The sequence below is a fragment of the Uranotaenia lowii genome, chromosome 1, assembly GCF_029784155.1.
Source record: "Uranotaenia lowii strain MFRU-FL chromosome 1, ASM2978415v1, whole genome shotgun sequence".
Classification (NCBI taxonomy): Eukaryota; Metazoa; Arthropoda; class Insecta; order Diptera; family Culicidae; genus Uranotaenia; species Uranotaenia lowii.
In genome coordinates this window covers 31,359,348-31,384,952 of record NC_073691.1, presented here as the reverse complement: position 1 = coordinate 31,384,952, position 25,605 = coordinate 31,359,348, and the positions used below count along the sequence as shown (strand labels likewise).

The 25,605-nt window shown below is 33.5% G+C and overlaps 1 protein-coding gene across 2 annotated transcripts in view; it reads left to right on the top strand.

The window, feature by feature from the left end:
• Nucleotides 1-25,605, top strand: part of LOC129746674 (mucin-5AC-like) — a 267,526-nt gene that overhangs the window by 137,667 nt on the left and 104,254 nt on the right. The gene's annotated exons all lie outside the window — the stretch shown is intronic.

The window sequence follows — 25,605 nt, the reverse complement described above, 5'->3', positions numbered from 1 at the left end:
CTTTGACTTAGAGTATTGATTGTTGTGTAAATCAAATTCGAAATTTCATATTTTGAATCACAGTCAGTTTGTTCATACAATTCAGCTGAAAATCACTAAAATACTTAATTTTACTTGAAAGTTTTTTTAAGTGAGAAAATTGATTATATTTTTCTTAAATTAAGCACAAAATTTTATTTATGAAATATTTTTAAATTAACACTACAGTAGATATATGATGTATTCAGTAAATTTTTTTTGGTTTTATATGAAAGATATCTTCACATATTTTTTTTTGCCGAGGAGTCCACCGATAACGAGATAAAAATGCTAACTTTTTTGTTATTCAAATGAGGGCTTTGATGTCTTGGAAAAAGTTGTTAATCTGATCAAAATACATAAATTTCGAGGCAGGGCATTGGGAAGATTGACAGCTTGCTGTTAAATTCCTTCAAAAATAAATTCTAATTCATAAATTTGTCGAATATAACAAAGTCCTATAACATCACCCTCAGGAGTTACAGTCAAAAAAATACCTTGAAAACACAGTTTTTTTTAATGTAATACGCTGTAGATTGGATAAAAGGGCTCGGTATTTTCAAAACAAAGTTGTAACACGCCATGATCTACAATTGTCTCTTAAATTTCGACGACGGTTTAAAAAGTTGCTGAAGCTCTATAGAAACCATTTAGTGTATATGATTGGCAATTTTCGAAGGCTCGACCATAAAAAAAGAGCACATTTTCGCAAGTTCACCGTATTCGTAATTTTTTTTTGATAAGCGGAACCGTTTATATTTAAAATTAGCGAGGATATCGGTTGAACTAATAGATTTGTTGTGAATGATTGAAAATACTCTTTTTTCTATAAATATTACATATTTTACTTAAAGAAAAAACGTTGAAAACATTTAATTTATTGAATAAGTGCTGCACAATTTTGCTAAATACATCAAATATCTATCTCTTCATCACTGCTCGCTATAAATTTCGTACAGCTAGATTGATATTCTGCACTATTGTGCAGTATTCGCTGAAAAAAAAAATCAATCGCGTAAAAATACCTGCAGGCAATGCCATACTTTTCTTGGTGGATTGAGTAACTTTTTAAAATTGGCATGTTTTAAAGAACCAAATTTCGAGCTTAAATCTTAAATTTGGATCAAGTTTGCTAGAATCAAATTCAAACGGTAAAATTTGAATCTCTTTTACTTTTGAAAATTTTATTCCTAAATTTTCATCGATGGAAAGAAGATTAAACTTTTCCAAGATTTATCTTACTGTTTAAGCTTAAAATAGTTTTCTTAATTTTTTTTTTCGAATTCAAGTAACTTAAATCTCCCAGATTCTTCAGCAAATTCAAACATTTTAAACAACGATGAAAGTTACCTTACTGAAGGCTTCATTATACAAATTTTCCTAACCATTTTAAAAGTTTGAGGACGTTTATTCAAAAAAATATTAATTGAAAATAGCTTAAAAATGAATATAACCAAATATGTACCACTTAAAATTTTTTTGATTGTTTTTTTTAGTCTTAGCAAAAATATTACAGAAAAAAATCAATCACCATAACCCTCTCCATTGGACGGTTTTTTCCTACGGCGCTTAGAACAACCATGAAATCTGCTTTTAATTTTTTTTTATTCTGAATATTTTATTTTGATCTGAATAACTACAACTTACAACTTTGAATAATTTTATTTTGAATTCACAATAGGCTATACAGTGGTAGAAATTCCGATAAGCACGAATTTTCGAGGTTTTATTTCATCAGAAATTGAATATCTCCATAATAATGATAAATCTTTCAAAATATCGCTTATTTTACCATAACATAACACAATTCCATCCTTATTAGCTGAGTAGTTTGGAATATGAGTGGAAATTCCTATATGCGCACTTAATGTTTTGTTTACAAAACGTCGAAATTTATGATTAAAAACCAAAAATTGTAAATAATAATAACTGGTTATGCCAAATAATTCCATGATTCATGACACCAAGAAATAACTCTAAGTGGTTCTAAATCTAGTTCTGAATCCTATTTGAAATCTTTGCAATATCTTTGTCTGATGTGTCTTACTCACTTTCAGAAGTTTGGATCAGTCCATGAGCTGCAAACATGTGAAAGATACGTAGTAACATTGATTAGAATAAAAGGTCTCAAAAACCAAAAATTTGTCACTATTTTCTTAACACGACATATTATTTTTAAAATTTGTTGGGTTTCCAATCATTCATTTAAACTTTTTCTTAATAAAAAATGAAGTGCGCTTGAAGGAATTTCCACCCAAAAAAGGTATACTTTTGAATTTACTCAGCTTGTTAGGATAGAATTAAGTTGTGTTATGATAAAATAGGTGTAATTCTGTAAGATCTTTCACTATTTTGGTAAAATCAATTTCCTGATGAACAGTAAACCTCAAACATATGTGTGTGCTTATAGGAATTCCCATTTACCACTGCACTGCGGCCAAAAATCGGAAAAGTGATTGTGACCAATTTTTTTTCCTCTTTTCTTTATAATGAAAAGTAGACTCCTTTTTTGAAAGTAGTTCAGAATTTTGGGACTGAATCAGAGATATTGATTGATAAAGATGAAAATTGGCAAAAAATGATAACTTTTGACAAAAATAAATTTTTAAATAACTTATTAAGGAACAAGTTACGCGTGTTATTGGTGAGAACGTTATACATATAAAAAATATTCTAAAACGAATGCTTTTGTAACACTTTGAAGTTAAGAAAAAAAAGTTTATGCTTGAAAAAAGAAGAAAATAGAAAAAAAATCTAAATCTTAAAGTTTGTAAACGCGATCTTTTATTTGTCAGCTAGTGTCAGAGCATAAACATTAATTTTATCCAAGGTTTAGGTGTGTACCTCAAAACAAAAAAACTTTTTAAGACAGCTAGTTTCAAACATAAAAATTTGATGAACATGTTACAAAAACATTTTTGTCCGCTTGCTTGTACAAGGATCTTTGTAAATGGTTTTAAATTTTGTAAACTGTGTTGTTAACTGTTCTAAACATTTCAAATTCACTCAAATTGAAATAAGATCCGATTTTTTTGTAATAAGCTATGATTTTGGAATGAGTTGATGTTGAGATTTCGTTTTTCAAATTTTTATTCGGGAATTAGGGGAGAAATAGGCTATATACGCCTTTGAAGCAAAATATTGATTTTATCAATTTTCAATAAAATATTTGTATTCAAACTAAATACTCATGAGTAGTTATCAGTTTTCTATGCAAAGTACTACGTTTTACATTACATTTATTATATAAGTTGTCTAAATTGCCGAACCCTTAATGTTTACCTTCATCCGTTCCTGAAATTTTTACCCGTTAAAGTCCATGGAGTGTCAATTTGACTCTACATTCTAAAACCAATCTCTCTTGTTTCTCAACTGGAAACTTGGAAACTTTGGAAACTTCGTAATTAATTCAAATTTGTTTTTCAAACAATATTCAGTTACAACACTTCAGTTTTCCATTATTCAATGTCTAAGAAAAAAAAATCGAATAACTTGTTTCGTAAAAAAGTCTGTAGATCAGCTACGGAATGCAGAAAAAAATCATTTTGTGTCCTAAAAAGCTGATGTTAGAAGCAATGTGTTGCACATAAGTAAATATTTTTCAAAATATTTTAAGATCATGACCATAGAAATTTAAAAAAAAGGTATGTAAAAATCGTACCCTTCATTGAACGAACCGTCAAAATTGTTTAGGTCTTTCCAAATAATTATTGAAAAAAAAGGGTTGGAAAGTTGACATAACTTGGCACATTTTTGCGTTTTTAGATTATTAATATACGAATTTTCAAAGGTTTTTTAAACTTGTTGTCAATTTGCAACTTTGCAGATTTTCTAGCATTTCGAATAAACTTTGCACTGGACTTATATTTAAGTAATTGAAAAGTATTTCACATTTTTAATTTGCATATTTTTGAAAAGAATCGCAGCGCATATGTAATTACATCACAAGAATCGGTATGAAATTGGTTTTCTGGTGAGGATAAATTTATTGAGGAAATCTAGAGATAATATACTCAAAATCCAGTGCCAAACTGTATTTAGGGAAAAGTTCATAGAACAGCTATTTTTGAAAATTCGTTAAAAATTCTGTTTTTTGTATTTTGACAATCTGAAAATGCAAAAATGTGCCAAGTAACGTAAACTTTTCCAACCTTGAAAAGTACGGTTTTTACACCACTGTTTTAAATTATTTTTTGTCATGATGTTAAAATAATTCAAAAAAAATATATAATTATGTTCAACGTATAGCTTCTAACTTCAGCATTCTTGGACGCTAAGTGAAATTCATTATTCCGTAGTAGTTTTTTTCCTATGCATATTTTTTCGGATTTTTTTCCTTCGTCTTTACGAATAAACGAAAACTGAAATATTATAGGTGAATATTGTCTGAAAAACATATTTGAGTTACATTACGAGTTGAGAAACAAAAGAGATATTGTGGTTTTAAGCGAGGAGTGTCAAATTGATTAAGTTTTTTTCGTGGGCTTTCAGGGTGCGCCTGAAAGCCACAAAATTCACATTTTTCCGAGGTGCAAAGAGCTTTAGAGCTCATTTTCATTTAATTCGTTAAATCCAAAAATGCACTTGTTTTTTTATCAGCTTTTCTTTTTTAAATTTTTTTTTAAATATGTTAAAATCTGTTAAGCAAATTTTGAACTATTTGGAAAAACTTTAACACATTTAAAAAAAAAATTAAATAAAGCTTTCCAATTATTTATAAGCTTTTTCTTATACCGTTAGTTATAAGACATCTGCAAAAAAAATAGACAACTTTTCTGTTTGTTTACTGTTCTTCGTTCTGTTAAAATTGAGAATTTTAACGAGTTTTTGAAGAAATTTCAACAAAAAAATTAAATTTAAGGTATATTTAAAAGCAAAAATTAAATAATTTTTCAGGCTTCACAAATAGGCTTAATTAAATGAACCTTTTTTTATTACTTTCTTTAGTAATTTAGCAACAACTGTTATGATCTCTTTCTTTTTTCTTTTGTAGAATTTATTTTTTTAAGATTATTCATCCACATCATGTTTAAAATATTATTCCTTTTTAATCAGATTCAGTAACAGTTTAATTTCATGTAGATTTTTTTTTGTATCATTAGTTATCAGTGATTGATTTTACTCAACACTGTTTGATTTTTATATATATTTTTTTTTTTTGTAAATTCTTTATTTGAAACGGCTCATACCTTTAGGCTTTAAGGAGCCAAACTCATTTTGTTTGATAACAATTGTGTGCTTATATCTAGTTCACTTTTTTAAGAAAAGATAGAAGATAGATAGGGAAATGTGAAAATAAAAAGAATTATAGACGAAGATCAATAGCTTTTAGGAAAAGATATATTTCGAACATGTAGTCCAAATCTATCACAGCCAGCACATCTCTCACTGGAACATAGGGTGGTTTTATTTTATATTTTGTTTGTATTTTAAATTAAATTTATCTAATATTATTGCATAGTTTGGTGAATTTTTCAAATGAATTGACTGCATATCTTAGTAAACTACCTATTTCAACTTTTTGAGATATTTTTTAATAAGTTCTTCTTTGTTTTTTAATTCTGATTTTTGTATTAAAAATCAGAGTGGGATATCTTGGGCCATGGGGAAACGTGGGCCACTTTTAATATCTCAGATGTGTGTTGAGATAAAAATCTCAAACCAACTGTCATCGTCGTCGCTTTGCGTGAGCATATATTTCTATATGTTGTTGACTCAAATACGCATCATATGCTCCTTTAATTTATCAAGCTAAAAAAAGTTAGAAAAAATTACTTACATAATTTAAAAAAACACCCCTTATTTTCATCGATGGGGCACTTAAAGTGCATAAAAAAAATAAGCTCATACGCTTATGATCTAAGTTTTGTCATGATTTTTCACGTGGAAAAAGAATTTTCGATGAAACATCAATAACTCACACAAACGCAACCAATTTGCAAAACATAGCTTGTGGGGAATCGTGGGCCACACATCTTGAACCACCTATATTTTTATGTTTTTATACACATCCAGAACTTAAAATACGTTTTTCCTATCTGTACAATTTTCTTATGCCAAATGGAGAGTTATGAAAAATATTTTGTCCGTCCTATATAAGAAATTTTGCCAAAACGTTCGCGAGCCAGGTTTTGGAATTTATGCGATCATACACAGCTCTCTTTTTTATTCCATCATCTGAAATGGCTTTAAAATAACGAAATGAATTAGGAAATCACTGTTGTGGGTAAATTTATAAACTTTACATGTTATCTGGTCTATTTGGATTTGGTGGCACACGATTCCCCACCATTTTTCAAAATCCAAAAAGTATTGCTTTTTTTAAATAGTCAGAATTTGGGGAAAATAACTTATTGAAAATTTAAAAAAATACCTAATGATACCTTGAAAATGTAGAAAACCATACCATTTTTTATTTTCATTTTATCTTTTATAATAAAGAAGTTATGGAACAATGAAAAAAAGTGGCCCATGATTCCCCACTCTCCCATAGTACTTTTCTTATATAGCACTTTTTCCAAATTTTTATTCCTCAACGCTGATTGAAAAATTGTGGATGAAAATGTTGATGATTTTCAATTATTCATATTTTAACAAGCAAAACTCATAGTGATAATATTCTTGTTTCGCGCACATGAATAAACCTGAATGCTCTAGATTTGTTGTATGGCCAAGTCATTCCATGAATTTCATTTGTTTCACTTGTTCTCCTGTCTTACCTTGTCCACTTTTTAAGGTCTTGTGTCACCTAGACTAGTTTTTCCTTAGCAAGTTCGCTAGGATTATTGTTTCGTTGAAGCCCCTACAGCCCACATTTTCTCAGGGTACCTAGTACATTTGTTCAGAACTTTGTGTCGAAATTCTCTCAACTTTTTCATGCCATATGCATGAATGGATGCATTAATCAGCTGCCAGCAGGTCAGTAGTGTTGCAGGGCTTTGAATCGGCTGTTTGCGAGATTGTTTTCTATTAAATATATTACCAACCATTAGCGAGGAACTCCGGGCGCCATTAATTGATGCGAACGACTCACTTGTAACTTGAATGATGCCGTCGTCGCGTCGTTTAGGAATAGATTTGAATTTCTATTCAAGTTTAAATAGTTTGCGAAAACGTTGGCAGCTTTTGTTTGGGTCCGTCATTAGTTTACCAAATGACCGATTGAAGATCCCAAAGTAGGGAGGTAGCCATTTTGGCAACCCAACAACAAAGTAGGCTCAGTCAAAGAAAGAGAGGAAAAAAGAAAGAAGTGTGTCATCGAAGATTTGGGTGGTGATAACTTTTAATTTCTGCCGATTAAAGTTGGCCGACTGGTTTGGCTATGGAGTAGGTAGTTTGAAACTGCAAAGCCGGCTTGGGTTTTGGGCTTGAATAGCTATCTGTTTTTCACACGTTCCTTCATCAACAATGAAAAATGCCACTATGTCAGTAGGATGCTGTGATCAGTCGAAATTAAACATTATGGGTTGCTCGTGAGCAATATCATAAATCAAAAGTTTTGTATAGTTGGTCCTACCGAAGAAAAAAAATGAACACAGGTTTTATCAAACTCAAAAAATGCCAAAAAAATAAGTTAATGTTTATAATCACAAATTAATTTTTTTTTTTACCTGAACAGTGAATCAAATTTTCAAGGAATGCTCGGCGAGGTGAAACTCTAAAGAGAAATATTTTACAAAACATGAAAGAAAGGTGGATATAAAGACATTATTGCGCCAATAGAAGAAAGCTTGAAAGGTGTTGAAATTTAAGATTAATTTAAGAGGGTATGTTGATGAAAAAGCTAAGCCCATTCTCTACACCAGCTACATATACATGAAAAACAGAATTCACATGTGGGGGAGAACTGTACAAGATGCACCAGCGGGGAAAGATGGCCCATGTGGAAAAATTTTCAAAATCACACTTACCTATGGCTTCAAATGAGGTTTTTCCTTTTTTTTGACGGTGTTCAAAAACTGTTTTTTATCATTTCTTAGGTGAAAAGTTTACTAAAACGACTTTAATTCTTTAAAAAAAAAGAAGGATTAATGGAATCTGCGCGAAATTTGTAACTTTTCATGGTTTTATGGTAAACCAACCAGCGCTGTCTGATAAAACTGCAGCTTTTTGTATTCCCACTCGTATGCATTTTCGAATGTTTATAAATATTTTGTTATACTTCACTTATTTCAAACAAATTTTTAATTAAATACAATCATATCAATATTTTTGGCAGAATGTGCACAAGACCCCGTGTTTTCAAATGCGGGCAATTACAACTGTTCCCCAGCTTTGTATCAAATATCCGGGCAAACACTGTTCCCTACAGACTCGAAAATAACTGTACCGATCAATGTGAAGAGTTTTTGGAATCGGAGACGGTTTCTATAATACTTTCAAACCCACTCCGACTTAAAGGAATGGGGGTTCCTATACAAAATTAACAGAAAATATGACAAAGCTAACAAAATTTGAAGCAGTTTTCATCAAATGTTCTACATAACCAAATTTTTTTCATCATAAGATTATTAAATGTATTTTTGGATAATTTATAATGGAGGGGGGTTGTTGTCGGTTCAAATAAAACGAGACAGAACTCGAAAACAATTTTCGAATTAGTACGATAAAATTTTTCCAACATCCAAGTTTTAAAGTAATAAATTGTTTCAAAATATCCATTTCGTTTCTGTTTTAGTAAAAGGGGACTCTTCAAATTTGAAATCAATATTTTGGAAACATCAGAAAAAGAATGCAAATCAAAATTTCGAATAAAGCTTCGGACATAGGAATTAATGCACAGGAATAGACAACATAAAATATTATATCAGATTTAAAAAAATCTGAATTCTAAAATCAATGTCAGATCCGGTAAAAATTAACCAAGATTAAAAATTGTAAAAAAATGATAATGATTGTTATTTATTAATAATCTCATTTTACATTTCTTTTCTTCATCTTCTATTGAAGGATTGATTTTAAAAAAACCGCTGTAGTACTACTTCCAATGATCATCTACTGGTTAGTAGACTAGTAGTAGTAGTGATAGTCTAGCAACTTAAAAGTATCAATTCGAAACAAAAATATACTCACAATTTGAAATCTGTATTCTCGATAAGAGAAAATTTAATTTGTAACCTGGGTAAATTTATTCAATAGTTGATAATTGAACTATATATGATAAAAAAAATGAAATACAGATATGGAAATGATCAGAAAGAAACTGAAAAAATAAAAATAAAAATAACGAATTCCAAGTTTTGTTGAAAATATTGAAAGCACAGTTTTTATAATTTTTAAAGCACGAAAATAATACGAATTGAGTTGACATTGCGCTTTAAAACTTAGCTTTTAAGTAGCTACTTCGAATCCATTTTCAAACTTTCTATAGATAAATTAAAAATCATGATCGATTATGAAACATGATTGTATGTAATGAAAATTAAAAAAACTTTTATTTGTTTTCAATTGAAGGTTTACAGTTTGAAATTTCAAGCTCTGAATATTATGTCGCTTTCAATTGGAATTTCTATTTTCTTTCATTTTTCTTTTCTTTCAATTCCTAGGAAGACCTGAAAAGACAGAAGGTGGAATTTTTTTTTTCTTATTAAGCATTTTAATTAAAAATCTTCCAAGAATATTATGTTTTCAGATAATAAAATTTCAGAATTAAAAAACAGAGACAAACTTTTAAAAATTTAAATAGTTTGACTTTAAAATTCGGTAAACTTATTTGAAAATAAGAAAAAATGTGAATACGAAAAAAAAAGTTTTTTTTAAACGTTTTGAAATTATTTCTTTTTTCAATAAACTCTTCTTATCATTTTCAAAACTTATTAATAGAATTTATTTACTAACTCTTAGCAACAGCATTTTTGAGCCTTAAATTGAATAATGGATTTGGCAGATTTAAACGTTTTGAACTCGAATCATTTGTCATTTTTTTCTATCCTCTTGAGTTTTGAAGATAGGAAGTTTATAAGCTTTAAAATGTATAATTTTTAAGTGAAATCGATCACTGATAACTGATTAAATTACAAACCCAAGTCAAAGAAAAATCTGATTCAGAATTTGTTTATATTACCTTTTTTATTCAATTATGGAATAATATTTCAAAGATGATGATGCATGATCTAAAAAAGTTAAATTCTGCAGGTTTTAAAAATTCGGAAAGATATCAGTACTAGTATGTTTATCATAAATGAAGAAAGTTAAAAATTCATTAAACAAAATCAGTTTACACCTGCAAAACGATTGGATATTTACTTTTAAAATATTTTAAAATCAGTAAGGTTTAACAATTAATAAAAAAGGGGAAATGTTAACAAATTGATATTAACTTTTTTTTAATTATAACTTTTTTTGAAGACTTCAATTGGGAAAAGGTAAAAATTGATTAAAAATATTTAAAATTTTTGAACGTTATAATTTTGTTTTAAAGTTTTGTTAAAAATGCAAAAATTTCTTTAATGGTTTAAAAATATTTTCGGAAGTTATTTAAAAAACCAAAGCTGATAGAAAAATTGCATATTTAGATCCCTGGCACCCAAATAAGTCAAAATTAGCTTTTTTATTCACCTTTTCAGCTTTTTTTTGCACCTCGAAGAATATTAATTTTGTGGCCGTGTGTAATTTATCAAAACGGTTTTGAATGTGATATTGAGCATCTGGAGGAACGAGAAATCCAAAATAAAATTTAGCCTGAAATTGGTTTCTTGAAGAATATTTCATATCAGCACGATGTTTTGTCCTAAAAATCCTAAAATTAAACTAGTTATAAAGAGAACGAATCTCTGCGATGGAAGACTGCATCGATTTGCCTCTGAAGTTGGAGATGATTTTGTTGGCCATCTCTTCGATCGATTCAATGCCCGCAATCCGATGAAGATCTTCGGTGCTGTGCCAAGGTGGAAGCCGCAAAATCATTTTCAGAACCTTGTTCTGAATCCTCTGGATGGCTTTCTTCCTCGTCGCGCAGCAGCTAGACCAAATCGGAACTGCATACATTATCGCTGGTCGGAATACCTGTTTGTATATTAACATCTTATTTCGCAGACACAACCTGGATTTCCTGTTGATGAGAGAATAAAGAGATTTAGTATATTTATTACACTTAGATTGAATATCTTCAATGTGATTTTTAAAACTAAGATTCCGATCAAGTGTAAGTCCCAAGTACTTCACGTGATCAGACCATTGTAATGAAACCCCATTAAAAGTTATGGAATGATTTTCATTAGGTTTTAAAAATTGAGCTCTTGGCTTATGGGGAAATAAAATAAGTTGAGTTTTGGAAGCGTTAGGAGAAATTTTCCACATTTTCAAGTAATTCAAAAAGGAATTTAAATTTTGTTGCAGTCTACTGCGTACCACCCGTAAATTTCGACCTTTGGCTGAAAGCAAAGTATCATCAGCAAATAATCTTCTACCTTTTCCTTCTGGTACATCAGGAAGATCAGAAGTAAAAATATTGTATAAGATTGGCCCAAGTATACTACCCTGAGGGACACCAGCTCTAATGGGTGTCCTTTCAGAGCATGAATTTTGATAGCTTACTTGTAAGGTTCGGCTAGTCAAATAATTTTGTATAATTTTGGTGAGATATACAGGAAAATCAAATCGAGCTAATTTAGCTACTAAACCTTTGTGCCAAACACTGTCAAAAGCTTTTTCAATATCAAGAAGAGCAACACCAGTTGAATAACCTTCAGATTTGCTAGCGTTAATCATATTAGTTACACTCAAAAGTTGATGTGTAGTAGAATGTCCATGACGAAAACCAAATTGTTCATCAGGGAAAATAGAATTCTGATTAATGTGAATCATCATTCTATTCAAAATAACTCTCTCAAATAGTTTACTTAAAGATGGAAGCAAACTAATTGGTCGATAACTTGAAGGCTCTGAAGCACTTTTTCCAGGTTTTAAAATTGGAGTTACTTTGGCATTTTTCCATTTATTGGGAAAATAAGCCAAGTGAAAACATTTATTGAAGATTTTACATAAAAAATTTAAAGTGCTTTCAGGCAACTTTTTAATAAGAATATAGAAAATCCCATCTTCCCCCGGGGCTTTCATATTTTTAAATTTTTTGCAAATCAATTTAAGTTCATCAATATTTGTCTCACAAGAACTTTCAAATACATTTTGCTTAGAAAGAATATCATCAAATTCAAGGGAAATTTGAGCATCAATTGGACTTACAACGTTTAAATTAAAATCATGAGCAGACTCAAATTGTTGGGCCAATTTTTGAGCTTTTTCTGCATTCGTTAAAAGAAGTTTATCCCCGTCTTTCAAAGTAGGAATTGGCTTCTGGGGCTTTTTCAGAATTTTAGTTAATTTCCAAAATGGCTTTGAGTAGGGTTTCATGTCCTCTACTGCTTTGGCAAAATTTTCATTGCGAATGAATTTTAAACGACGTTTGATCTCTTTTTGAAGGTCGCAATAAATAAATTTCAAATAAGGATCCCTAGTACGTTGATATTGGCGTCGACGAATGTTTTTCAGTCGTATCAAAAACTGAAAATCATCATCAATTAAAGGTTGATTAAATTTATGTTTAACTTTGGGTATTGAAGCGGCTTTAGCATTGACTATTGAAGTTGTCAAATTTTCTACAGCCAAATCAATATCTTCAATTGAATTCAATGGAACGTTTACATCTAAATTACGTTCAATAAAATTCCTATATCGCTCCCAGTCAGCTTTTTGAAAGTTAAAAGTTGATTTTAAAGGGTTTTCAATGGGACTTTGGGATAAAGAAAAAGTTACTGGAAGGTGGTCTGAATCGAGGTCCGCATGAGTAACTAATTGACTACAATGCTCGCCTAAATCCGTTAGAACCAAATCAATTGTGGAAGGATTTCTAATCGAAGAGAAACAAGTATGCCCATTAGGACATTCAACAGTATAATAACCTGCAGAGCAGTCATTAAATAAAATATTCCCATTTGAATTTGATGAAATATTATTCCAAGATCGGTGTTTTGCATTAAAGTCACCAATAACAAAAAATTTAGATTTATTTCTGGTGAGTTTTTGTAAATCTCCCTTCAAAAAATTTTTCTGTTCACCGCTGCATTGATAAGGCAAATATGCGGCAATAATTATAATTTTCCCCATAGAAGTTTCTAATTCAATTCCAATTGTTTCTAAGACTTTTGTATTGAAAGAAGGAAGAAGTCTAAATTTGAGACGACTATTGATGACAATAGCTACACCCCCACCTTGTCGATCAAGTCGATCATTTCGCAAAATTTTAAAGAAAGCATTGCTTTTCAAGTTAATGTCTGGCTTTAAAAAAGTTTCAGTGATGGCAGCAATATGTATGTTTTGAGTTTTCAAAAATAAAAAGAATTCATCTTGGGTAGCCAGCAAAGATCTAGCATTCCAATTCATAATATTTAAACATCTATTTGGATCCATGAGGGAATCGTAAAGTCATAATAATTTTGTTAGCATAATTAAAAGAAGTTTGGAAAGCTTCAAACATTGAATTTGCTTTCAACATAAGTTGCATCATTTCCATTAAATTTTGATGCAAAAATTTTAATTTTTCCTCAGTAATCTCACCCAAATCAACAAAATTATTAGAATCAGAAGAGGAAGGAGAAGAAAAAGTATTTGAATTTCGGGGATTTTCCCAAGCCTTCGCATGAACGTTGAGACTTGGTTTTTTCCCATTTTTATTAGTTAAACCTGAAGAGGGCAACCCATTTTCAACCACCTCTGAGAACGATAAACAACGAGTCTGGGGCGCAGAATCAGCCCAGGTAACATTAAAATCACTTCGGGTATTACCCAGCCGTGATTCCAATGTAGACCGAGGCTGAATGCGAACAGGCAGGTTGTTTGCCGGCCCGACGTGTGAAAACGAAACAGAGGAAGGAGGAGAAGAAACTTTTCTGGAAACTTTGGGATTTTTCCTAGAAGCAATAATTTTTGCCCTGATGGGACAGTCTAGCGAATTCGAGGAATGATTACCTGCGCAATTTGCACACTTAAAAAAATCTGTTTTTGGCTTATCACCACCAAAAAGGCATTTAGATTTTTCATGATCGAATGAGCCGCAAAACATGCATCTGGCATTCATTCTACAATTTTTAGTGCCATGACAAAAAGCTTGACAACGACGACATTGCGTAATATTTTGAAGAAAATTGGTAGAAGATTTACGAAAAGGTTCGAATTTGACTCGACAATGAAACATAAGACGAGCCTTTTCAAGAATTTGCAAATTATTAACCTGATCCTTTTTAAAATGGATCAAATAAAGTTCAGGAGCAAAACCAACACTACTGATATTATTCGTGTTGGTTCTTTTCCTCATTTGAATTACTTGAATTGGAGAAAAACCTAACAAAGAATTTAATTCAGCTGTGATCTCATCCGGTGTCTGATCGCCAGTGAGACCACGAAGTACAACTTTAAATGGACGATCACTTCTAGTGTCGTACGTAAAAAATTGGTGTTTTTTATTATTCAAATAATTTAAAACCTTTTGAAAATCATTAAAAGATTCCGCCAATATACGAGCAGTTCCCCTTCGACCGATCTGAAAAGAAATCTTCACATCCTTGACGGAAGTGACGATTTCTTTTCGAAAGGCATTGAAGTCAGGAATCGTGACCGTTATTGGTGGAATCTTTTCGTTTTTAAGAGTATAAGAAGAAGAAGAAGGTTTCTTAGTACTCTTATCAGAATTAAATATGAATATTTCCTCATCACCGATGTTATGAAGGACATCGAATGAATTGGAAATTTCAACTTTTTTGGCAGATGGCCCTGGATTAGGTTCAGCAATCCGTTTTCTTCCGGCCCTTGAGCCGGCCGAAGACTTCCCCATGCTGGAAAGAAAAGAGAAAAATATGAATAAAAGAAAATAGAAATAATTTCAGCACTGAAAAGTGCTGATGGAAAAACAGGTAAGGAAAAAATAAATAATGTAAAAATGTTCCTGCAGGTACACAGCAACGATACGATGCTCCGGCGTACGTGTTGACGGCTCAACGGTACAGATGGAAGTGTCGATTTTTTGTAAATCAAAATTTTTAGTGATAAAGGAGAGGAAACTAGGTTTTTGTTATTATTCTGCAAATTCTGATGACCATCGTGATTCATGATACATGGCTTTCATCTTGTTGATTTCAAATATTGGTATTAGATTAATTTATTTTGAAGCTGAAATGGTTAGATCAAATTCTCAAACACACTTCTTGACAAAAACCCATTCTACGGACGAGGTAGGGTTTTTGAATGTCAAGTTTAGAGTTTCAATACAAAAACAAAACTAATTCAACATTTAAATTTTAACTATGAAACTAAAATTAAGATTTCATTTCAATAAACTTTTAAGAATCTAAATAGTTTTTCAACAGTTTCTGGATAGTATAGCAAAGCACTCCGAGTCAGCTTAGGCTATGATCATTTAGAATCCGTGCAGTTACAAACGTGTGTGTTTTAAAAACTATTCATTTGATCGAAAAACTTTCTATGGAGGAAATGAAGGTGTGAATATGACATTTAATGTAAAAATATGAAAAAAATATTTATCAATGATTTCAAGAAATACTCTAACTTTTTCATAAAATTTTGTTAAGTATATTTGCACACTTTTTTCAGTCATGTATTGATTTATTTTTTTTTGCCGTAGAAGCAAATCCTTTGCAAAATCATGATATTTTACACAAACTCACCTGGATAAGGCAATTGGAATCTGGTTGGAACCTTTTCATGAGTAGGCATCTCGGAGAATTCGATCTCTTAAAACCGGTTTTAACATAAATTTTTTTGTTCATCAGAACACATCTGTCATATTGCGTAAAAACCGGATGCAGAGATTGCGATCTTTGGAACTGATCATTATTAGTTATTTACTTGGTGTTTACTAGTCAGGCAACACTTTTCGCCTGCCGGAAATGGATTTTTTGCATTATTTAAGGAGTCTGCATTTAGTTATCCTCAATAACCATAGACTTTTTACCATTTTTAAGATCAAGGGTTGCATTCCGATGGTTGGTTTGAACTTCGTGTGGATCTTAGAGTGGCTCCAGAAAACCAGAAAAAATCAACAGTTCATGAGCTTTCAAGTCAACAATGAAGAATTTTCGAGCCGAAAAATGCGTAAAAGGAGCAAATTTGTGCAAAATTATTTTTACCATGTCTTTTTGCATCGTAAATATCTCAAAAATACGTTAACTTAAAAATCTATCAAAAATAGGCAAGATAGTCGTTTTTATAACCAACACAACGATACTAAAGTTTTGCATATCCGAGCTCTATTAACGTAGCTTTCACCGAAATAAAGTGCCCGGATACTTAATGATCAATGATCATTGCCTTAGTCTTCAATAAAGTTTTTTATAAAAGTAAATATTTTTAGACGTCTGAGGATGGGTGAAGAAAAGTAACCCTAAACGTTACGTAAATTTCAAAAAGTTCTTTTACTTACCGCAAAAACTCAATAAGCAAAAACCGTAGAATACTTATTCAATAAATTACAATCTGTTAATTTAATGGTTAAATTTGTTAAATGCTTGTTCATTCTGATATCATAACTTTTATATTAGCTGCCCTTTTTTTCGTTTCTAGGAACTAGCAAAATAAAAAAATAATATTATGTAGATAAAATTAAAACTGAAATCCTGCACTCAGTTTTACCCATGGGAAAATTGTTGAAATTGAAGTCCTAATTATTGTGAGTTCAACTCTCCGCTTCTTCCTCGAATGGAATTCATGAACTGGTAAAATAAGTTGGAGCATTTTTCTCAACTCGAAAGCACAAAGCATCTGGATTGACAGAATGTAGTAGGAAATGCACTCTCCAAACATTGCTGGAGGTCTCTTTTCTCAGCTGGCAGAAAAGTGACCCAGTCAAGTTCCTTGAAGCTAGAATAATGTCCAGTGTCAAATGAATGACATGCACAGAACGACTGCAAAGTAACATGAAACATACGATCGTTAGAATTCAATAGAAGGTCTCACGATCCACATTGCTCCACTTCTCTTCTTCCGATCTTTCGAAGTATAAGAACGCTCAGAAGGGATCACGATCTTGTTTTGCTGCTTTAGTAAACCCGTCTCATTTCAAAGCCAAAGTGTGTAATGGGCATTCTTAATTTGTAAAAAAAAATCAATCTTAAATTTGCTAATCATCATTTTCTACAATCGGGATTTAAATTCCTAATGTATTTACAAAAAAAGATCTTAAAAAGGGGACATTACCTTTGTATGTTCTTGTCCAATATCAAAAGCTGCTAGGCACAGCTACGATTGACCTCTCAGACACTTTCAAATGTGACCACCAAAGAGTTCAAACGTGCTGATTGTGAAATTGCAGCCCTAAACAACAACCACAATCTTACCTGTACCGATTTCCGAAGACCAAAGCACAATTTATGAACCCCCCCCGGTAGCATCCTTCATCAAAGAGAAAAACTATTCAGCTAGATCACACGGTTGCTAGACGCATCACTTTTTTTTTAAGTATCCAGCTAGATCATCAATCGTTAACCATTTGCCGGTTTCGTTCCGCCGTTCATTCGTTCGTTCGTTGATCGGTGTTGATCAATTCACGAAACCGCAGGGTCCCGAAATGTGATCTTTAAGCTTTTACACCATCGAGAAGTACGACTGCGGCATGGCAGCAGCAGCATAGATTAGAATCATAAGGTTCACACGTCCGCGCAGCATCATTTAATGGTCGGACGGCACCCTCACGTGCTGTGATGAATTGCCACCATCTTCATCGAGATCATCTGTTAACTTAGTCGTTGGATCGTCGTCGATCGTCTGAGGTCTGATGCTCGAAGAGATAGAATTCATCATGAAGTTCATGGGTTCGTTGCTTCGAATGCGGTTTGCAGGCGTTGAAGTCTCTCATGAAAAGATGCCGTCAAGCATGAATTTATGACAAGGTCAAACGGGGTTTCGGACAAATGGACTTCCCTTTTTTCTTCATCTTTTTGTATGACGTGTATGCAGTAAGACAAGAATGATGTGGTGGCATTCGATTGGTTCTGAGCCTGTTTTTTCTTGTGTGTTTTCGATTTTCTTCTTTCTTGTGTGAGTCGTTTGCAAACGAAGGCTTTTTGTAGAGTTATCTCAATTTTCTACTCCAAGAGTCTTCGAATGGTTTTAATGATGCGGTGAATCAATGTGTCACTCCAAACGAAAAATATTTAGACAAGTTTAATAAATGTAAAACCCCATTATTTGTGACAGCATGTGATCCAGATGCTTAGTAGGTATTAACTGTGTGGGATTATTTCTTATTTGAGCGGTCAAGCCCCGTCGTCAAGTGATTTGATTGCCACTAATGGATGCTGTTTAGCCTTCTGTCGATTGAACCAATTTCGGATTATGGACTTGACTCAACGGGAGCATTCGGTTGTATAATTCCGTGAGAAAGTTCTTGAAAAATAATCGTGAACGTATAATGATCTGAGTGACCTTTATTGAATGATCTTATACAATGGGATATTGTATACTCAAGGTTGAGAAGGTAAATGAATTAAATCAATGCATTGATTCATTCCATCTGTTGCTTACGATAGAAAATTATATTAATGTAATCAATTATTTACACGAAAATGTATATTTAAAGAAAAAAAAATCACTGTCCTGTTTTTTTTACTGAATTTCCTCTAATGATGTTTAGTTTTATTCATTTATTTTTTATCTAAATATTTTTGAGTTTTGTTTTTCTGCTGATTTCCTTGAAAAAAGTCTGAACATTTTTTTTACCAACACAATATCGAATCTGTAGTGGCCAAGTTTTTATACGAAAACAACATCTTGATTCTTCTTGAGATTTTTGACTGGGGAAGCTTGTAAGAATGTGGAGAACTACCTATTTATGAACTTCCAGCGAACATATTTACTGGTTTTTGCTACCATACATGTCAACCCACTAAGTGATCTCTTGGCCTATGGGAAAATTGCATTCGATCTAGTTCATGCTTTAGGCTGTGGGTACTGTCAAGAACTGGTTCATAACATATAGTTTATAGACCATAGTGTGAAAAACGTGATTATACTTCTACTTAGATTCCCATGACCATTGAATGCGGAATACGATGTTAAATGCAAGTAGAAATAAAATTTAACTGCGTTTTGGGATATTTGGAATATTTTGAGATAACTTTCATTTTGTATTTGTCAGTTTAATACAAAACCGAACGCTTCAAAATTTAACCACTATGGGAAAATTTTCAATTCTTCGATTTAAAAAATTCATTGCTAGTTCGGGTCCTCCAAATTGATTTGAATTTTTTTTTCAATTTTAGCTTTGTTTCCTAAATTTGTTGTCCTTATAAATTTTGTGCAACCCAATAAGCTGTAAATTCATTTATTTGAGGTGTTTCAAGAATTTTTTATAAGAACCAATTGTAAACATGCAAAAAGTGAATCCTTGTGGTAGAAAATTGGTCTTATAAAATATGTATTTTTAGATGGCTCCAAATTGCCAATTCAGCAATTCGAACTTCAACAAAAAATGCATGCAAGGACCTCACATCTTCTCACAGATCAAAAATCAATTGAACAATTTGTCTTTTGAATCAGACAGTTATAAAAATAACTTGTTTATAAAGCTCCAGAAAATGATCGTTATATTGCTTTTTTTTTTAATTTCATACAGTCTTTATACTTTGAGTTTAAAAATTTACTCTTCGTTGAAAAAGGTTATCGATATTTAAGTAGTAGCAACGAATCTAAACACTTTTCATAAGAGTTAAGATTTAAAATAATTCTTCTCATAATAATTAAAGTAGCTTAACTGAAAACTGTGTATTAGGGTTGCCCTTAGCAATATGGAGGTTTTTAAAAGCTAAAATTTCACTGCTTCTCCTCTATAATATTGATTTTTTTTTTTCAATCAAACAGATAAAAATCTGTGTGAAAATTCACTTTGATTGGACCACTCTACGGCGACCCTCAACCGTTTCGAAGTTCTCAAATTTATGAGAAGTGGTGAAAATTTCCATTGAAAAAATCACAATTAATTCTTGATATGCTACGAAAACCTTAAAGTGAAGATTAAAAGCCTAGGAACAGCTTTTTAATATATAGACAATTTTAAAAAATCACATATTTAATTATCTGTAACTTTTTTTTATGCGGTTTTATTTTTTTCTCCTTCAAAAAACTTTAGAATGGGGTTCTAATCTTTTAAATAGAACAAATGGCAATTATTAAAAGTGATTCCCAGAATATAAAAATAATTAAGGATGAATCCTCAATTATTTCCTGAACATTTCAAAAAATAAGCTCCATACTTGGGAGCATAACTCAAATGTATTAAATTGAATGAGAAATGTTTATTCTATAAATTCAAACCCAACGCTATCAGTATCAGATGTATACTAAGTTTGTAAAATTTATACAGTGATTTCTGAGATACAGCTGTGTTAAAAAAATTAAATAAAATGAATACCATTTCTCTCACAGTTGATATTTTTTCATGAAACTTTCGCAATATCAACTTATACACTTTTTATTCAATGAGTCTCGAACATTCTGCGGGCATTAGGAAGAAAAATTCAGCTGTTGAAGTAAAATAAGGGAAAATTGAGATTGCCTCACAAAATTAGCTGTAACTTTGTCAAATTTTACGTTTTCATCTCGAAATTTGGTAAGATTATGTAAAAATGTACATTTTAGTGTGTGTTAAAACTTGCTCAAAATCAAAATCAAAATTCGGTATTTTTCGGCTTAGATGCAAGGACCGCAATAAATGTGTTGTAATTAATGAATTTACAAAGGTTTAACGAGGTCCTAATGCTACACGTATTTTTATGATAAACAAAAACGGAAACAAATGGAGCCACTATCAAATGACTAGTTTTGTTTTAAAGATTTATAGTTCAATTGCTAAGTGGTTGAACTGATTGGTTTGGCTCTGTTGGGCTTTTTATTTCTATTTTCACCTAAATTCGGATCTTTTCATCCTGAATGAAGTTAAAAGCTAATTCAGTTATGTTCTTACAGTTATCTTATACAATTATGATTTGTAATTAATGTATCCGTTGTCGTCAATTCTAAGGTCGTATTCCGTTGTCGTCAATTTAAGAAATCAGATCCGAAGGGAAACATATTAAAATTTTTTTTTGTAAAGTTATTAATCTTTGCTCGTTGCTTACTTAAATTATGACCAACACTGCATGAAATGAAAATTGTATTGATTAAAATCATTACTTCAAAATTTGATTTGATATGAAAATATAAAGCAAACCTTAAAATCGTTACTTCTTTTTTCACGCTTCAAAATGTTCTAACTACAACAATGTTATTTAACTTTAAATCTTTATGCAGTAAAGTTTTTGTAGTTTTACAGCGTTGTCAGAATTACTTACTTTTTTTTTTAAACTAACGTTTTCCATTGAAAGTTCCATGCAAATGATCTGTTATTAAAATAAAAAAAATAAAGTTTATCTGATCGATAGTAGATGTAGATGGGTTAATTATGAACCAAATTACTCAGTTTTTCATACTAAAGAATGGATCACTACAAATCTGGACGCACTATTTATTTTACCATAGTGCTCCTAGTTGTCGGATCTGGAATGTTTTGGCAGCACTTTGTAGAGGAATGTTTCTTCTACCAGTGCTGAAAATTTCATTACGATTCGTTTTGTTTCAAAAAAGTTACACGTGATGGAAGCCGCGAGATGAAAATAAATTTTGAACACCCACGTCAAAAACCCGACGTGGTCGGGTTCAAAAACCGTGAAATCGTTAAAAATGGTCAAATCAACCGTGTGTAGCGTTCTCAAACGTTTCCGTTAGATGCGTACTATAGATCGGCAGGTTCATACCAAGCGTTATAGTGGACCTAAGAATCAGAAACTGCATTTGAAGGTGTTGAGAACGATCAAGGAAAACACAGGGTAGTCGGACTATGACATTGCCAAGAAATTCAACGCCGACCGGTGCACCGTCAGCAGAATTCGTCTACGCGAAGGAATACGATCCTATCGGACCAGTAAGCAACCAAACCGGACATTGAAGCAGAATTTAGTAGCCAAAGGACGTGCCTGCAAGTTATACAAGAAGATTCCAACGAAGTTCGACGGATGCATCCTCATGGATGACGAAACGTACGTGAAGATGGATTTTGGGCAGCTTTCTGGCCAAAAATTATGTAAAGCCACTGCAGTGGTGCACTGCACTGGTCATGGTGATGTCCCCGGCAACTTCAAATTCGTTTTTGCTGATAAGTTTGCAAGAAAGTGTTTGATCTGGCAAGGTATTTGCAGCTGCGGACGAAAAATTCCGGTTTTTGTGATAAAACAAGACCATGGACTCCGAAATTTACAAGGAGGAATGCCTGAAAAACTTTTTTTTTCGTACATTAGATCTCACAAAGGACTAGTTAAGTTTTCGCCAGATTTGGCAAGCTGCCACTACAGCTAGGAGGTTTTACAGTGGTATTGGGCCAACGGGTGGATTTTGTCGAAAAGGACATCAACCCACCCAACTGTCCTCAATTCCGCTCTATCGAAAAATTTTGGGCAATTGTCAAGCAGAAGATGAAGAAGAATGGTAGGACGACTCGGGATGCGACAGAGATGAAGAGATTGTGGAACAAAATGGCCGCTGAGGTCAGCGAATAGGGTGTTCAAACTATAATGAGTGATACTCAACGAAAAGTTCGAAAATTCATCAAAACAACATCGGAATATTTTTTTATTATTTTTTCTTTAAAGTGCAATAAAAACCCTACATTTTGATAACAAAACATTTTTATTTCGTTCACATAGCTCCGAGATAGACCCGTTTTAATGCGTCCAGATTTGTAGTGATCCATGCTTTAGAATGTCATCTTCGGGTGCACAGAGAGAGAGCTAACTTTAGATAAGTAGCGCGAAAAAGATTCAGCTAGGGCAACATCTCTCGTGCAGTCAGGAGGCAGATACAGTACGCAGGCATAAAGTTTACGGTCACCAAGATCAATGCGGATCAATACAAGTTCCAGATCACTTCAGGAACTGTCTTCGATGAGCAACGATGGGAAATCTGACTTAACGGCAATCAGCACTCCGCCACCGATGGTCTTTTTGCTATTACGTGGACTGCGATCGCAACGAAACACTAAATAGTCAGGTCCAAATATCTGGCTCGAAAGAGTATCTGAACGACCTGAACGCTGAACGACCTGAACGCTGAACGACCAGCCATGTTTCCGTGAAGGCGACAATGTCATAACAGCAACATGAGCTTGCGAGCAGATAGTCCGCTAGACACGAGTTCCTACCTCCAACATTCTGGTAGTACAAGGTTATTGAGTCAAAAGTTTCCGAAGCAGAGCTAGATCCCTGAATACTGGAAAAGAGATTACCATCAGGCGGAGGAAACCGGTCGGGAGTGCCATACTTGCCTGAGTCCACAGGCTGGAGAACCCCTGCGCCACAGACGAACTCAGGGCCGGGACGACTGAAGACGCTGGCAGGAAACAGCGCGGCTGAGTCGAAGGGCAAAGGGGTCTCCGTTAGACCTGATACGTTGCGTCCCGGTGCTGAAGGCCTTGTACTAGTTGCTACATTTTCGAGGTTCGGAAAAGAGCGTGCCGAAGAACTAATGGGCGTAGCACGGTGATAGGCTCGCAGTGCACTGGAAAGGGAAAGTCCATCACGAGGAGCAGGGCCAACATAAAATGGATACTTGCCTGTTGTTGCAGGCTGGAGAACCCCGTCGCCAAAATCGAACTCAGGGCCGGGACGACTGATGACGCAGGCGGGAATCAGCGCGACTGAGTGGATAGGCTCAGGGGTCTCCGAAGTGCCTTGGTCGTTGCGTCCCGGTGAAGAAGCCCATGAAGAAGCTGTAGTACGATCGTACTCGAAGGCAGGCAGCAGGTGATTCAGGTCAGAGCATGCCGTGTCTGAGCAGCTGGAAACTAAAATTTCGTCACACAATGGGAAGGTTCTAAAACAACGTTTGTACTTGTCTGAGAATGCAGGCTGGAGAACCTCATCACAACAATCGAACTCAGGGCCGGGACGACTGATGACGCTGGCCGGAATCAGCGCGACTGAGTCGAAGTGCTCCGAGGTCTCCAAAATGCCCAATTCGTTGCGTCCCGGTGAAGAACTCTTGTCGGTGCGAAGAAGAGCAGATGTAGGGTCGTCGTCGTCGTGTCGAAGCGGGGTAGTGTGAACTGAGGATCCATCGCTAATAGAAGCCGGGGTTAGAACCCCGGAGTACCGGTTCCCACAGTAGGAGTAAATCGACTGGGTGCAGCTGTCGGTGTAGCTTGGCTAGTGAGAGCCTTTTGGAAATGGCGGACTTGGAAAGATTGTCTGAACAGGTTTTTTGACCCAGAATCCTCGAACTCTCGGAATAGCACTCCAGCAAGCCATGTGCTAGCGTCTAATGCCGCGGGTTTAAGGCTTAAGTCAACGCCGACTTTAAAAGAGACCGACTTGAGTTGAGATAAGTCGGAGTCTTTTTTTACCAAAAGGTGTGCCTCAGCAGCATCGCAGGATAGGCATTCCTTGACAAGGTCCTCGATATCAGCTTTCGTCACGGTATTGTGAAGTCTGGCTAAGTAGATCCAAAACTTTTTCCAAAAATTTTTCAAACTAACATCTGCCATATCACCAATGAGAGGTGATCGACAATATCTAACAAATGATCAAATTTAGGTTGGAAAATTTTTCCAAAATTTGCTAACATATCGTAGGCAATGGAATTACAATCAGGTAGTAGATATTGTTGTGAAAATTTAAACTTGATGAGACCCGGCATTATCAACTGTTAACGTTAACAGGAGAATTTTATTGTAGAACTCATGTATAAATAAATTGAAGCTCGATGAAGTGTATCAATTTATAAAAAAAATTATATTGTACATCTTTTTTTTTACTGATGTACCAATTAGTTGTTACTAGACTAGCTCCACCCACCAACGGTCCCAACTGACGGCTTAAAAGTGCAACAGCCTCCAACGGCGCAATGTATTCATTGAAAATATTCGGCGAACATTATTGCAAACAAAGCAAGGAGTACGAAAAATTTCAGTTTCCATTAACAGCCAGCTAATCCGTCATTCATTCAGTCATTCCATCAGCTTGTTTTGGTTGGTCCCTCCAACTTACCTTGTTTGGAATCACGGGGTGCGGTCATCTGACCGACTGACCGATAGACCCCCAAACATGGGTGATAATGAATGACAGCGGACGGCAGAACCGGTAGCAAGCTAGCTGACCGTGTGCTCGGGCCGCTTCTGTGGTTGATAATGTTAATCGGTTTCGATAAGGTGGTTACTCCATTAAGCCTTCTGTTCGAGCTAGCCATAGTTTACGGTTATGTTTTGTTGGTTTTTCTTTGGTCAAATGGTAGGCCTTTTAATTGTTTTATAGCACTTTTACGACGGTCGCCATAGGGTTGGGTTCGAGTTTGACAACCTTGGCGGGCCATAAACGTTAAAAATGTTGTTAAAAAAAATAATCTTTACTTTTCGGGAAGGAGTCGTTTTGAATTAGTTGAAAAATGTTTGTATGTTTTTCTCAACGTCAATAAGCCGTGGATAGTAGACTAAACATTTGTGTAAGCCGTTGTTTTTTTATGGCTACTGGAGGTATTCGAATGCTACGGTTTGTTGAG